This window comes from Pristiophorus japonicus, chromosome 1 (genome assembly GCF_044704955.1).
Source record: "Pristiophorus japonicus isolate sPriJap1 chromosome 1, sPriJap1.hap1, whole genome shotgun sequence".
NCBI classification, from domain to species: domain Eukaryota; kingdom Metazoa; phylum Chordata; class Chondrichthyes; family Pristiophoridae; genus Pristiophorus; species Pristiophorus japonicus.
In genome coordinates, this window is record NC_091977.1 from 66,000,939 (window position 1) to 66,017,773 (window position 16,835).

At 45.6% G+C, this 16,835-nt stretch overlaps 1 protein-coding gene across 1 annotated transcript in view; it reads right to left on the minus strand.

The window, feature by feature from the left end:
* The window catches only part of zcchc7 (zinc finger, CCHC domain containing 7), a 324,827-nt gene extending 317,888 nt beyond the window's left edge, over positions 1-6,939 (minus strand). Inside the window, exon 1 of the mRNA XM_070880618.1 lies at positions 6,876-6,939. The gene's annotated coding sequence lies outside the window, so the exon portion shown is untranslated. The remainder of the gene's footprint in view (positions 1-6,875) is intronic.
* Between the last annotated feature and the right edge of the window lie 9,896 nt (positions 6,940-16,835).

The following is a 16,835-nucleotide window of genomic DNA, read 5'->3' on the forward strand; positions in this document are numbered from 1 at the left end:
CACTTGCTCCATTCTACTTTAGTTTGGAGTATGTTTTCACTGTGGAAACTTTCAAATCAGGCGTCAGTGGCCGGACACGCCCCCTTTTGAAGAAAAAATTCTGTTCCAAAGTAGAACTGTTCTACCTGACTAGAACTGCAGAAAAAAAAATGTGGAGAATTGCGATTTCTAAGATAGTCCGTTCTCCACCAGTTGCTCCTAAAAATCAGGTGCAAATCATGTGGAAACTTGGGCCCATAGTGTGATGAAATAAAATTATTTTTAGCCAATTAAATTTGCCAACTGAATTCCACTCCACTCCAAGATAAAGTTGGGGAGCTCCTGCATGCTTGCCTCAGAGAGAAAAATAAAAATGTTTATAATTCAAACATAAACCAATGACAGGTATGTTGTAATCAGTAGCCTTTGAAATAAGGCTTCTTTCGTCTCTTCCAATCTCTCTCTCTCACACACACATCTTCTCTGTTTTAGAAAACATTCAAATAAAATTCACTTAATAAAGCTTTTGAAATTTGTCTAATAGGCTTTGTTCAAATAATTTTGAAGCAACAAAACTTGGGAGCCTTGCATTCATTCGGCTTACTAAACTGAGGAAATTAGTCTTCAGCCAAGAGTTATAGTTCTGTTGGTACAGGTATTAAGTCCAAGCCCAGATTCTTGGGAGAGGCTGAAGCTTCTAAGTAAAAGTTAACAGAAATTAAAAGACACAAATGCTATGTTATTGCAAAATAGGCTATTATTGTGTTTTTATTTTGCTTAACACCTTATTTTGAACATTAGAAATTTCAGTTACTGAGAAAAAAATCGTGGACAAAGATTTTCTTCTTCCTGGTCCCGCTATTTTTAAATTTTGTACACCCAAGGCATCTTCAACAGTCAAGACTTGTTTGATCCTGGCCTCCAAGTTTTCCTCGTCCTGCCTTCCTCCCTGCTCAGCTGCTTCTGGCTTCCTGCTGCTCTTTCTTAGGGTGTATTTATAATGGGGAACAAAGAAATGGCAGACCAGTTGAACAAATACTTTGGTTCTGTCTTCACAAAGGAAGACACAAATAACCTTCCAGAAATACGAGGGGACCGAGGGTCTAGTGAGGATGAGGAACTGAAGGAAATCCTTATTAGGCGGGAAATTGATGGGATTGAAGGCCGATAAGTCCCCGGAGCCTGGTATTCTGCATCCCAGGGTACTTAAGGAAGTGGCCCTAGAAATAGTGGGTGCATTGGTGATCATTTTCCAACAGTCTATAGACTCTGGATCAGTTCCTATGGACTGGAGGGTAGCTAGTGTAACACCACTTTTTAAGAAAGGAGGGAGAGAGAAAACAGGTAATTATAGACTGGTTAGCCTGACATCAGTAGTGGGGAAAATGTTGGAATCAATTGTTAAAGATGAAATAGCAGCGCACTTGGAAAGCGGTGACAGGATCGGTCCAAGTCAGCATGGATTTATGAAAGGAAAATCATGCTTGACAAATCTTCTAGAATTTTGAGGATGCAACTGGTAGAGTGGACAAGGGAGAACCAGTGGATGTGGTGTAGTTGGACTTTCAAAAGGCTTTTGACAAGGTCCCACACAAGAGATTGGTGTGCAAAATTAAAGCACATGGTATTGGGAGTAATGTACTGACGTGGATAGAGAACTGGTTGGCAGACAGGAAGCAGAGAGTCAGGATAAACGGGTCCTTTTCAGAATGGCAGGCAATGACTAGTGGGGTGCCGCAGGGCTCAGTGCTGGGACCCCAGCTATTTACAATATACATTAATGATTTAGATGAAGGAATTGAGTGTAATATCTCCAAGTTTGCAGATGACACTAAACTGGGTGGCGGTGTGAGCTGTGAGGAGGACGCTAAGAGGCTGCAGGGTGACTTGGATAGGTTAGGTGAGTGGGCAACCGCATGGCAGATGCAGTATAATGTGGATAAGTGTGAGGTTATCCACTTTAGTGGCAAAAACACAAAGGCAGAATATTATCTGATTGGCGGCAGATTAGGAAAAGGGGAGGTGCAACGAGAGCTGGGTGTCATGGTACGTCAGTCCTTGAAAGTTGTCATGCAGGTACAGCAGGCGGTGAAGAAGGCAAATGATATGTTGGCCTTCATAGCTAGGGGATTTGAGTATAGGAGCAGGGAGGTCTTACTGCAGTTGTACAGGGCTTTGGTGAGGCCTCACCTGGAATATTGTGTTCAGTTTTGGTCTTCTAATCTGAGGAAGGATGTTCTTGCTATTGAGAGAGTGCAGCGAAGGTTCACCAGATTGATTCCCGGGATGGCAGGACTGTCATATGAGGAGAGACTGGATTGACTGGGCCTGTATTCACTGGAGTTTAGAAGGATGAGAGGGGATCTCATAGAAACATATAAAATTCTGACGGGACTGGACAGGTTAGATGCAGGAAGAATGTTCCCGATGTTGGGGAAGTCCAGAACCAGGGGACATAGTCTAAGGATAAGGGGTAAGCCATTTAGGACTGAGATGAGGAGAAACTTCTTCACTCAGAGAGTTGTTAACCTGTGGAATTCCCTTCCGCAGAGAGTTGTTGATGCCAGTTCATTGGATATATTCAAGAGAGTTAGATATGGCCCTTAAGGCTAAAGGGATCAAGGGGTATGGAGAGAAAGCAGGAAAGGGGTACGGAGGTGAATGATCAGCCATGATCTTATTGAATGGTGGTGCGAGCTCGAAGGGCCGAATGGCCTACTCCTGCACCTATTTTCTATGTAACTGCCATAGCTGCTCCTTAACCAGTACCTTTCTTTGCAGCCTTCCCAGCAACATCATGGCCCTGCTTTCTTGCTTTTGGGACTCCATCCCCCACTACATCTTATAGCACTTGCTGTCAGCAAAGAGAAACATTGGAGATGACAGAGAGAGACATGGAGTGAACAGTTCAGGTGGCATAGAGAGAGATAGAAAGGAGCAGGTTGGGACTGACCCGGGGTGGGAAGCTCTGCTAGCAGAAGGATGATGAGAAAAAGATGGTGACAAGACATTGGAAAGAGTCATCAACAGATAAGGCGAAATCTGGGGTACAATGACAGAACAGGGAAAAGAGACACACATCACACCAGAAAGAGATGGAGGTCGGAGAACAGAGACAGAACAGGGCAGAGAGAAAAAGAGGACATCTAGAAAATGGAGAATCAAAGATGAGGAGTTCACAGATAGAGGAAAAAAGCCTGGGGAATGGATAGATCAGGGCAAAAGACACAAACCGAAGAGTAGAAAGATGAGCAGGTAGGGAGTCAGGGTGGCAGACATCAAATGGGACAAAGTCATGAAGGGAGAAGAGATACAAACATTGAGTAACAGAAAAAGAGATCAAAAAAGAGGGAGACACAGATCAGGGCAACAGAATGAGAAACAGAGAGAACTCATCATGAACGCCACAGAAATAATAAATAGAGAAACATATATAAATACGTACATTCACAAGAAACACACACATCAGTGAGCCTCCTATGGCATTACTCACAATAAACTGACCGATATGCTGTTTTATAATACAAAAGCAAAATACTGCAGATGCTAGAATCTGAAATAAAAACAGAAAATGCTGGAAATCAAGCAGGTCAGGCAGCATCTGTGGAGAGAAACAGAGTTAACGTTTCAGGTCGATGACCCTTCGTCAGTTAACTCTGTTTCTCTCCACAGATGCTGCCTGACCCGGAGATTTCCAGCATTTTCTGTTTTTATTGCTGTTTTATAATGATAGGTTCTTGGCCATTTTTCAAAGCCATAGTAGCCACCCAGGTGATCGTGGAGCATCATCATCATCATAGGTGGTCCCTCGAACAAGGATGACTTGCTTCCACAAGAGTTCACAGACGTTTCAATGAAGGACCCAATGTTCCAGTTCTGAACTCCAATTGAGGGGGTGGAAGATGCCTGTGCATGGATTTTTTTAACGTGCACATCAGTCACCACACGAGCCCGACAGAGCTAGGCCTTTATCCAGTGGCAAGGGTTGAACTAAGACAACTGGAGACCTGCTCTGCTGCACGGACCTAGTGCGCACACATATCGCAGTGTGGGCAGGCCCGTGCTGCCTCTGGACCCTCGGCTCTTCTGGGCCCCGTACCCCCATTCACCCACGATGTTCCAGGGCCCGGCCCTCCAGCTCGATTTACAGCCCCAACCTGCGGTGGTGCTCTCACACAGGACAGGGAGCATGATCACACGGTGACCCACCAGCTCAACATCGCAGGATGCGGCTCGTCTAATGGGAGAGAATAATATTTTAGTTCACTGGATCAATTTTTTTGTTTTAGCGATGGCCTAAACTTGGGAATCAGACACTTGCAGAGATACCTGTTCTGGTGGCATTGGCCAACAGAGATGTGGAGGCTTTAAAACCCCTTTTCCCCTCTCTCCCTAATTCCTTCCAAATAAAAATGCACCCACCTGGGCCTCTTTTGATGGACTAATAAGGATGACACTGGGTTGCCCCGGGGTCACCAAACAAGAATCAGCACAATAGGTTCCCTTTTTAGGGCCCCACTAATATAGGAAAGACACATGGTCCAGTCAAACTAAAATAAGCTCAACATAAGAAACAAGTACCAACAAAGGCAAAAGAAACCTTCCCAACTAAATCAGAATGTTATCAGCATTTACAAGACAGAGTATAACCTGCAGTGCCCATCAATTGTGCAAAGCATCTAATATAGCTCCCTCTCCAGGGTCGCCTGGGCACGGACAAGACTGTGGAAGACAGTCAGGCAGCCGAAGAAATGCCCACCAAGGCCCATGCCGTTCTGGACCCACAAATTGCTTTAGCCAGGCCCAGATGCACTCACCAGAAGCTCCACTGACTTACACACATCCCCCCGCAGCAGACAGCCAAAGATCAGAAGCGTAGGGGGGCTGAAGTTCAAGAGCAGCCCTTCAAGTACCTATACAGGGGCTGCAGCCTCTCTCACTGAATATATACATGGGCCATGGACTTCTCTAAGCTGCAAAATCCTTATGCGGCCTGGGAGTCGTTGAAAGTGTTTAAAAAAAAAACTGTTGCACATTATTGCTCCATGCAACACGCTCCATCCCAGATCCCCAATGATGCTGGGAAGGACTCTCGCATAGAGAGCCAATCATTGGGGCCCCCCACCTCCGCTGGATGGCAAGATGACACACCAGGGTCCCTGGAAGGGAGACGTGGGCGAGGAAGTGGAGAGTGTGCAGGAACAGCCTGTACAAGAAACCCCACCACACAGTGTGGAATATCACAGAAGGAATTTCCTTGAGATGGTTCAAGTTGTGAGCCGCAGGTCCCTGAGGGAGGTTTCAGGACCTCACTTGGATAAGAAATGCCACTCAAATGGGGGTAAAGATGAGACGGGATCTCTCCATATGCCTAAACCTCCATGATACACCAAACGGCATCAGGTCCAAGCGTGATTTTCAAAGCCTGGATGGCTTTGGCCGCAACCCCAGAACAACTGACACGTCAACGCCTCCGGCAACACCCAACCCACTTCGCCGCCATTTAGTACATCTGATGCTGGGTAACTTCACAGCCTGGGCCCTCGTTCCATCAGCCACCTGTCACCCAAGCCAGCCACGCAGAGGTATTGATTGCAGAGTGGCTAGAGCACACTATTCTGGAGGCTCCGCAACGTACAGGTCTGAAGGCAGAAAGTCACAGTCTGGGTGTAAAGCCACACCAGCGTCTACAAGCCGCCTACCTAAGTGGTAGACTCAGAATTGCAGCAGAAACCCAATGCTTCCTTTTGTCCCAGAAGTCAACGAGTTTCCTCCAAGTTTTGGTGACAAAAATCAGGGTGGAATCAAAGTGGCCAACCGGTACTGTAGCACAGCCACCACCAGTTGGTTCATGACCGGTATTCGACCCCTGTTGGACAGCACTCAGAGCAGTCCTGTCCAGCGCCCGATGCGAACCGTGACTTTGGTGTCGAGATCTTCCCAGTTCACCGACCAGGTTTCCTCAGCGGGGCCGAGATAGACTCCCAAGTACCGGAGGTGGCTAGTGCTCCAGGCAAAAGGTCAGTGCTCCTCCAGCAGAAGTTCCAACCAGCATTGACCTATCAAGAGACCAGAACATTTTTCCGAATTGATCCTCACAGAGGATGCGGCAGAGTAAACTTGCTGGCACTCGCCCATCCTCCCCAAGTCCATTGGATCCAGAGCCATGAGGAGCCCATTGGCATAAGCCAAAAGGACGGCCTTCACATCTGGCTCACAGCAAAGCCAGTCCCATCAACCTCTTTCGCAAGAGGTGCAGGAAAGACTCCACGCAAATGGTATATAATTGACCGAACATAGGGCATCCCTAACGCACTCCTCTTCCAAAGCGAAAGATCTGTTAAACCTTAATCGGACAGCGATCGGCAACGTACAGGGTCAGATCTGGATGACAAAATGCAACTGGGACCGGAATGCCTGCAAAGTCCTGAATAAGTATTCGTGGTCCACCCTGTTGAGCCAGGGAAAAGTAAACGCCCAACTAACCAGTCCTCTGGGTAAAACTGATCAGTGACTGGACCAGGTAGACATTAACCTGGACCCATTTGTGAGTTACAGCAACTCCAGGATTAGTGCCAACTCAGCGGCACGTGACCAGCCCATTGTCTCCCGCACTCCCCAGGTGGTCTTCCCGCGCGCCTGCCGACGTGCGTGTGCGCGCACGCGCGCGGCCGGTCAACACGTGCGCCGCTGTTCGCCTCGAGACGGGCAGGGGGTTTGAAAAAGTTGAGGTAGGCGCCAGGCCCCAGGACGCCAATGTCGGTGCCGACTCCACACGCGGCCCGGCACCCAGGACACGCGCGTATCTTATCCAGCGTTGTCACTCCGGCCTTCGGCGAAGAGTTTCCGGTGTTTCGAAGCTTGTTAAAGGAGAGTTTTATACCGCAGACACCAACCTGTTTACACCGGGAACAAGCGTCTCAGCAGCTCTGCCGTCACTCACTCTTCCATCACAGCTGGCCGACCAGAACTAGCAGCGGCCTCCCCGGCGTTTGTGCCGGCAAAAACAGCTTCCGCCACCCTTTACTGTAACTGGCCGACTATGAACGTTCCCTGCATTAAATATTAATGAAAATAACTGGCAGTGACACAACGATATTGTAATTCAAACGTGTAATTACCCTGTGGCACATTATTTTTTTATTTCGTCTGGTTAGAAAAGGACAAAATCTCAATTATTTTTAAGTATCAAATCGACAGGGCATTTTTGAATTATCACCTCTGAGCCGGTAGGTTGTGGGTACAAATTCCACTCCAGAGGCGCATAATCTAACCAGGATTGCCAAACTCAATTTACATGGTGGGGCTGACCCCACATCTTGGCACTTGGCAAAGGTCACATTCAGCATGTTATTTGGACATACTGGGGTAGAAATTAGTATCTGTTTTGCCCATTTTCTTGGGCACAATGTATAGCAATTTCTGGGCACGAGGTGCTGCACCTAATCTGTGCAGCAGCAAATTAAATTCCATTTGCACAAAAATATATTGGTCCTCACTGTTTTTAGGCTGCCTGAAATCAGTATTGGATCAATTTAAATATAGAAAATAGGGCCTTGCACCTGTTTCAGGACCTTTCTGTAAAATGGGTTTAAAACAAGGTGGAGCATGTGTCATGCAAGCTCCAAATAGTTTTTCCAGTTCTACAGCGGCCTAAAATCAGTCCTTAAAGGGACCACTGGAGGCTGCTGAAGAAATGGTAGGGAGCGGTTCCACACCAGTCCCACAACAGTAGTGTGGGATTGTACCAGCACGTAGTCAGCGTTCGTACACCTTATGCATTCCATCAGCGTAAAGGTGGCAATGTACAGTGTGGGGGCGCATTCCTCATTTTTTAGGGTTTAACCCCACCTGACTCCCTTCTGCCTGTCGTGAAGGGCTTAATAGCGAGGCCTTGATTATCAGTTTACTTGTACTGTAATCGTCATCACTGAACTTTGTGATGGTGCTAATCATATTACAATTGTCGTAGTCAAATAAATTAGTGTTAGTATGACATCTAAGTGTCTGATTTAGTCTTTGATGCCTCTAGCAGGTAAAAAAATAATTTGCACTTCACTCAGTGTTGTAATCGTGTTGACATATAATCAATATTCAACACTTTATGTTATAGAGGACAATTTGAAGTGGCATAATTTAGACATCATGAAACCCTAAATTGTAAATGTAAAAATCTTATAATTGATGAGGGGGGTTGAAAGATTCATCTATTACCCTTCAAGTAATGTAAGTTATATAATGTAGTTATTTGATTGGTTTCAAGGCATTCATGTGTCCAATCTTGGAGAGGCAGGTCACTTTATTGTCATATTTAAATCAGGCTCTGACAGTGCAGTTGGGAGCCTGATTTACATTTAAGAGCTGCCGGCTGGGTTTTCTGGGCCTCAGAAAACCCAGCAGCGAAAGGGAGGTGGGAAGTGCGGGCTCGAGAAGGCAAGTGCTTTTTACTGATGGTCTTGCAGGCCTGGACCATGCCGATTTCCAGGCCGGGCCACTGCACGTTGCTCAGCAGGCCGGGGCCATTAGAGGGAGCAACATGTGGCGACATACCACTGCAGGGAGCAGCGCGTGCTGCTGCAGGAGGGCGACAGCTGTGAAGAGGGTGACTGGATTTGACGTCGCTGATTCGGAGCGGGGGCAGCTACAGCAGGAGCAGCAAGGTTGGGGCGAAGGAGCGGTGAGAGTCCGTAGAGGGACGTGATCGGGGCCCAGGAGAGGCGTGGGCCCAGGGGCAGCATGGGCCAGCCCACACTGCAATATGTCTGCGCACTAGGTCCGTGCAGCAGAGCTGGTCTCCAGTCTTGGTTAATCCTTGACACTGGACCAAGACCTAGCTCTGTCAAACCTGTGTGGTGGCTGGTGTGCAACAGGCACCACATGTTAAAAAAATCCACGCACAGGCATCTTCCACCTTCAATATGGGATCTGGAATATTAGGTCCTTCATTGAAACACCTGTGAACTCATCCCTTTTTGGCATGGAAGCAAGTAATCATCGAGGGACCGCCTATGATGATGGTGACCTCATGCATTGGAGCTTGCCATGTAAAATCAGGGCATCCAGCTCCCTGCATGCAGTGAGAATCCTCAGTCTCCATACCCTTGTTCGCCATTTGCCCACCAGTGGAATCAATCTTTCACTATTTACCTACAATAAGATACACAGGTTTCACTCACTCCTTTACTGGCTGCTCCACTCTTACACTGCTCCCATTCACAACCTGCTGCTGCTGCTCCTGACTCCGCAGGAAATGCCCCACACCTACCCCACCCCATACCCCTCAATCACCCAAGCCCCAATCACCCTGATCTCCCAACAGCCATTCCTTAAACTCTCTCCCTCCCACTGAGCCTACATCTCCGTGGGTGATGTGTAATGAGAAGGGACTAATTAGCAACTTGTTGTGCGAGGCCCCTTGGGGAAGAGTGACCATAACATGGTAGAATTCTTTATTAAGATGGAGAGTGACAAAGTTAATTCAGAAACTAGGGTCCTGAACTTAAGGAAAGGTAACTTTGACGGTATGAGGCGCGAATTGGCTAAATTAGACTGGCAAATGATACTTAAAGGGTTGACAGTGGATAGGCAATGGCAAACCTTTAAAGATCATATGGATGAACTTCAACACTTGTACATCCCTGTCTGGAGTAAAAATAAAACGGGGAAGGTGGCTCAACCGTGGCTAGCAAGGGAAATTAAGGATAGTGTTAAATCCAAGGAAAAGGCATATAAATTAGCCAGAAAAAGCAGCAAACCTGAGGACTGGGAGAAATTTAGAATTCAGCAGAGGAGGGCAAAGGGTTTAATTAAGAGGGGAAAAATAGAATACGAGAGGAAGCTTGCCGGAAACATAAAAACTGACTGCAAAAGCTTCTATAGATATATGAAGAGAAAAAGATTAGTGAAGACAAACATAGGTCCCTTGCAGTGGGATTCGGGTGAATTTATAATGGGAAACAAAGAAATGGCAAACCAATTGAACAAATACTTTGGTTCTGTCTTCACGAAGGAGGATGCAAATAACCTTCCGGATGTACTAGGGGATCGAGGATCTAATGAGAAGGAGGAACTGAAGGATATCCTTATTAGGCGGGAAATTGTGTTAGGGAAATTGATGGGATTGAAGGCCGATAAATCCCTGGGGCCTGATAGTCTACATCCCAGAGTACTTACGGAAGTGGCCCTAGAAATAGTGGATGCATTGGTGATCCTTTTCCAACAGTCTATCGACTCTGGATCAGTTCCTATGGACTGGAGGGTAGCTAATGTAGCACCACTTTTTAAAAAAGGAGGGAGAGAGAAAACGGGTAATTATAGACCGGTTAGCCTGACATCAGTAGTGGGGGAAAATGTTCGAATCAATCATTAAGGATGAAATAGCAGCGCATTTGGAAAGCAGTGACAGGATTGGTCCAAGTCAGCATGGATTTATGAAAGGGAAATCATGCTTGACAAATCTTCTGGAATTTTTTGAGGATGTAACCAGTGGAGTGGACAAGGGAGAAGCAGTGGATGTGGTGTATTTGGACTTTCAAAGGCTTTTGACAAGGTCCCCCACAAGAGATTGGTGTGCAAAATCAAAGCACATGGTATTGGGGGTAACGTACTGACGTCGATAGAGAATTGGTTGGCAGACAGGAAGCAGAGAGTCGGGATAAACGGGTCCTTTTCATAAATGCAGGCAGTGACTAGTGGAGTGCCGCAGGGCTCAGTGCTGGGACCCCAGCTCTTTACAATATACATTAATGATTTAGATGATGGAATTGAGTGTAATATCTCCCAGTTTGCAGATGACACTAAACTGGGTGGCGGTGTGAGCTGTGAGGAGGACGCTAAGAGGCTGCAGGGTGACTTGGACAAGTTCGGCAAGTGGGCAAATACATGGCAGATGCAGTATAATGTGGATAAATGTGAGGTTATCCACTTTGGGGGCAAAAACACGAAGGCAGAATATTATCTGAATGGCAGCAGATTAGGAAAAGGGGAGGTGCAGCGAAACCTGGGTGTCATGGTTCATCAGTAATTGAAAGTTGGCATGCAGGTACAGCGGGCGGTGAAGAAAGCAAATAGTATGTTGGCCTTCATAGCAAGGGGATTTGAGTATAGGAGCAGGGAAGTCTTACTGCAGTTGTACAGGGCTTTGGTGAGGCCTCACCTGGAATATTGTGTTCAGTTTTGGTCTCCTAATCTGAGGAACGATGTTCTTGTTATTGAGGGAGTGCAGCGGAGGTTCACCAGACTGATTCCAGGGATGGCTGGACTGACATATGAGGAGAGACTGGATCAACTGGGCCTTTATACACTGGAGTTTAGAAGGATGAGAGGGGATCTCATAGAAACATATAAGATTCTGACGGGACTGGACAGGTTGGATGCGGGAAGAATGTTCCCGATGTTGGGGAAGTCCAGAACCAGGGGACACAGTCTTAGGATAAGGGGCAGGCCATTTAGGACTGAGATGAGGAGAAACTTCTTCACTCAGAGAGTTGTTAACCTGTGGAATTCCCTGCCACAGAGAGTTGTTGATGCTAGTTCATTGGATATATTCAAGAGGGAGTTAGATATGGCCCTTACGGCTAAAGGGATCAAGGGATATAGAGAGAAAGCAGGAAAGGGGTACTGAAGGAATGATCAGCCATGATCTCATTGAATGGTGGTGCAGGCTCGAAGGCCGAATGGACTACTGCTGCACCTATTTTCTATGTTTCTATGAACCCCAGTCTCTGTCACTCTCTCCCCAAGTCCAGTCACAACAACAACAACTTGATATAATGTTTAACATATAAAGATCCCAAGGCTCTTCACAGGAGCATAATCAAACAAAATTTGACACCAAGCCACATAATGAGATATTAGGATGGATGCCCAAAAGCTTGGTAAAAGAGGTAGGTTTTAAGGAGCATCTGTTGATGATGGCCTTAAAATGACTTGAAAATCAAAAATGAATGCAAGATAAATCACAATATAAATTTGTGAAATAGTAAAAGTGAGGGCGCAGAGTTGGTCAGTCACGGGATGAGTTACCGCAAGGTCAGCCACTTCCCCTGCAACAAAAGGGGAAAATCAGAAGAAAGACTTGCATTTATACATTCTTGAATAAGAAAGTCGGATCTTGTCTTTCAAGACCTCAGGACGTCGCAAAGCATTTTAGAGCTAATGAAGTAGTTTTGAAGTAGTCACTGTTGAGTAGATTGGGCCTATACTCTTCAGAGTTTAGAAGAATGAGGGTTGATCTCATTAAAACATACAAGATTTTGAGGGGGATTGACAGGGTAGATGCTGAGTGGTTGTTTCCCCTGGCTGGAGAGTCTAGGACTAGAGGGGATAGTCTCAGGATAAGGGATCGGCCATTTAAGACTGAGATGAGAAGGGTTGTGAATATTTGGAATCCTCTACTACAAAGGGTTATGGATGCTAGATCGTTGAGTATATTCAAAGCTGAGATAGATAGATTTTTGAACTCTAGGAGAATCAAGGGATATGGAGATCAGGCGGGAAACTGGAGTTGAGGTTGAAGATCAGCCATGATGTTATTGAATGACAGAGCAAGCTTGAGGGGCCGCATGGCCTACTCCTGCTCCCAATTCTTATGTTCTTATCGTATGTTCTTATGAAATGTTGGGAAATGTAGCAGCCAATTTGCAGACTGCAAGGGTCCACAAACAGCAATGAGAGAAATGACCAGAACATTTGTTTTAGTGGTATTGTTTGAGGGATAAATATTGACAGGACACCAGGGATAAGTCCTCTTCGAATTTTGCGATGGAATGCTTTATGTCCATCTGAGAGGGCAGACAGCAACATTCCCTATAAGCTGCGCCGCTCTCTACCAGTCATGCGCAGCCTGAGACTGGCTTTGTCAGTGTTGAGAACTGTGAATGGGCCGGGCAGCCCCTTAAAGAGGCCGCACCCCCCCCCCCCCCCCAAAAAAGGGAACATTGGCAGAGAGGCCTTGGTTTAATGTCTCATCTGAAAGATGGCATCTCCAATCAGTACAACACACTTTCAGTACTGCACTGAAGTATCAGCCTTGATTATGTGCTGGAGTGGGGCTTTACTCATAAATTAGAGTGCTACCACTGAGCCACAGCTGGCACCTTGGTCAGAGCAAGGGTCACCATTATGAATAAAGCCACCTTGTTTGGAAAAAAAAATTCTTGTTTCTTGATGGTATAAGGAACCATCAGGAACAGTTCTGCTACATCTACCAGCAAGTAACTCAAGAGCAGCATTGACAAAGGCTTAAAAGAGTTTGTCCTCTCTGTACTGTTGGCCAAGAAGTCATGTTTTTTTTAATTCATTCCCAGGATGTGGGTATCGCGAGCAAGGTTGGCATTTATTGCCCATCCCTAGTTGCCCTTGAGAAGATGGTGGTGGGTCTTTTTGAACTGCTTCAGTCCATGTGCTGAAGGTGCTCTTACAATGTGTGAAGAAGAGCTAAAGAGAGAAAAAAATTGGTTAAAACTCTACAGGCTAGAAATTTTGTTGCGCCCCATTTGGGGCGATAACTTTTGAGAAGTGAGAAAAGTATCGGCAGGCGATAATTCTTTTTTCATCCTTCAGCTTTCGCACTCCAAGAGGGAAGTAGAGCACTAAATCAAGTGTGTGAGGGGGTGGTAGCGGCAGAGTGCTGAAGAATGTTCAGTGCAGTGTTGCCGGCATTTCAGGCTTCTTCCCTCACTTAAAGGGAAGGGCCAATGCTGGGTTGCAAGACTCTTCCTATTATGTCTGTGGGGCCATGGGGCCTGCGCGATTTCTATTACAGCCCCAAGCACTCTAAGAGAGTGGAGGGCTGAGGAATTGCGCAGCAATGCGCCATCAAAAACAATCAGCAGGTGCAAAGAATAAAGCTTGCCCTACTCTACCACTACCTTTAAATATCGCTCCACAAGCAGCCGGCCAAGGCAACAACGCCTCCTGTTGCTGCTGCTGTTGATGCCTGGCGAAGCAGCAGGAGGAGGTAGCAAATATCACTTCTGGAGCAGCAACAGGGCACTGCGCACCGGATGACGTCATGATCTATGGGGCGCAAAAGACAAGGGTGGTAAGTGTTAGCGCCAGCGCAAAACCAGCAGGGAAGTTCACGAGTGTCGGTGAATTTGCTGCAGCCAGTTGGTAACCCCTTCGTGCCCCATTACCGCCGCCTGCAGGCACTAACGGGAGGCACAAAGCAGCCGAATTTCTCCCCCTACATATGGGCAACACAGAGATAAATAAGTATGGTGATATTGGTTCTTGTATGGCTCAGCCTTTCCCACTATTAATCGGACAACTCCATTACACAAAGCTATGGCTGAAAACCTGTTAAATCATTTTTCAAATTGTCACATAGCAGAAGAAATGTGCAAATTGGAGTGGTAGCCTCAACCCACTGTATGTAGATAACATAGGAGCATGAGTAGGCCATTTAGCCCCTCGAGCCTGTTCCGCCATTCAGTGAGATCATGGCTGATCTGTGGCCTAATGCCATATAACTGAAGGGATTTTTGCCTCAAGATCTGACCCTTTGTTCTTCCTTTTAACTGGCATTTGAAATTAGTAATTAATTTACTAATATTGCGAAAAATGTTGCCAGGCCATTTGAATTTTATCACCAGGCGTTAGGTGCAGGCTCCAACTGCCAAGTTCAGTTTTTACATCCAAAGATGAGAGAGTAGCACTAAAAAGTGGCATTGCACACTCATTCTCGGGCGGGAGCTCAGGAGGCCTACTGAATTTTGCATTAGAAGACTACCGCCATGCTAGCTGGATAATGGGAAGAAAAGTGAAGAAAGAAAAAAAAACTCAAACTTCTCCGACCCACACACAAACTTTCCTACTGTAACAACTAATGAATAAATGAAGAAATAAAGAAAGAAAAAATGAAGAAATAAAGAAAGAAAAAGTCAAGAAATAAAGAAAGAAAAAAGCTTACCTTGCTCTCTGGCCGATTCTGCCCGAGTTCCACTCACCACTTTTTTCAGGCTGTATGGCAACCTGTTGGTACGGCAAAGCAAATATTGCAACAGAGGCGTTGTGTGCTGGATGACGTCATTCATACCAAAGAGCCTACTGAATTTTAGCTGGGGCGTCGACGCTGCTTACCGTCGATGGTAGGCCTTTGCCGCCCATTTGCCGCCTCCCATACACGATAAATAAATAGAGTATAATATTCATACAGAGTGCATTGCATTACCCAATCACAATAGAAGGCAATGTGCCCCTCTATCAGTGACCTTATGGTTGCTGCTTTATGGCAGAGTAAGAGATACCTCTAAAATGTTCATCCTACATTTGACTAGTAGTTATTTGACGATACCTGGATCAGTTGTAATTCCTTTGAGAAAAAAGCCTTAGTGAGTGTTGTAAAGCATTGATGAATTAATAGTCATAGGGTCAAAATTTGGTTGTGGACGCCGGCTGTTACCACACACGGGAGGTGGAAAACGGGAGGCAAAGGCCTACCTTCGACAGTTTTGAGTTTTCTTTTTGTTCTTCCCTTTTCTTCCCGTTATCCAGCTAGCATGGCGGTACCTTCCCGATGCGAAATTCAGTGGGCATCCTGAGCTCCCGCCCAAGGATGAATGTGCAACGCCACTTTTTAGCACTGCTCTCTCATCTTTGGACATAAAAACTGAATTTGCAGTTGGAGCTTGCACCTAACACCTGACGGTAAAATCAGCACTCAGATGTTGCCACCACCTCAAAAACGGCAGTACTGAATTTCGACCCTATAGCCTTCATTTTAACTTTTTGTGTTTCATGTACAAGGACCCCTGATCTCTCTGTAACACAGCATTTTGTAATCTCTCCCATTTACATAATAATTAGCTTTTTTATTTTTCCTACTAAAGTGGATAACCTCACATTTTCCCACATTATACTCCATCTGCAAAATTTTTGCCCACTCAATTAGCGTATCTATAGCCCCTATTTTCGCCATCATTGGGCAGCCTTTTTTTGGCGCCTGGTGATTTTTTTTTAGTGTAATGGGTCAGTTTAAATTTTTCTCAAAGTTTTGGCGCTGGCGCCGATTATCAACCACAGAGGTTTTGCCGCCAGATATTTTGGTGCTGGTCTACTTTGTAAAGTGATTATACACCGTTTCTGCCCATTGAGGCCATTTTCCCCAGCACCGATTTTTTTCAAAATGGTGCAGAGCAACCATAGATCTCGTTTTAAAAAAAGCTTACATTAAGTTAATGAAATCAGTGCTGGCTTGCTGCAATCCCTTGGCCGAAGGTCCTCCACACCAGACTGAACAACAAACTCCAGGCACATTGAAAAATAAACTTCCAGAAGAGCCTTTTGCACGCACCCAACCCGCTGCAATCCCTGGCCAAAGGTCCTCCATCCAGACTGAACGACAAACTCCAGGCACATTGAAAAATAGTCTTGCAGAAGAGCCTTCATTTTACAAGCAAGACTGATGGGGGCAATTTTCAACATTGCCCCAAAGGAGTCACCTACCAGAGCAGATCACAGCTTATAGAACCTGCCCCTGTTTCATTTAAACTTTTTTTTAAACTGCATATTTTATAATCAAGTTAACAGCATTCACTGGATTAACTTTTATGTATTTTAATGCCTTTATTAAATTTTTTATATGAAGGCATAACATTAGTGCTCGTACTTTCAAGTTCATGAACTGGTTTTCTGAATTTACCCAGTTTGGTAACACAGAAGGAGGCCATTTGGCCTGTCGAATCCATGACATCATCTAGAAAGATTTTCTAGTGCTGGATTCAAAAATTAATGTGCAGGATTCTGGTTAAATGTAAAAAATAAATATGTTTATTAAACATTTGTACAATACAGTTGTACTTAACTTAACTTTTAACTTTAATAACTTTAACAACTTTAACAAATTTTGTATC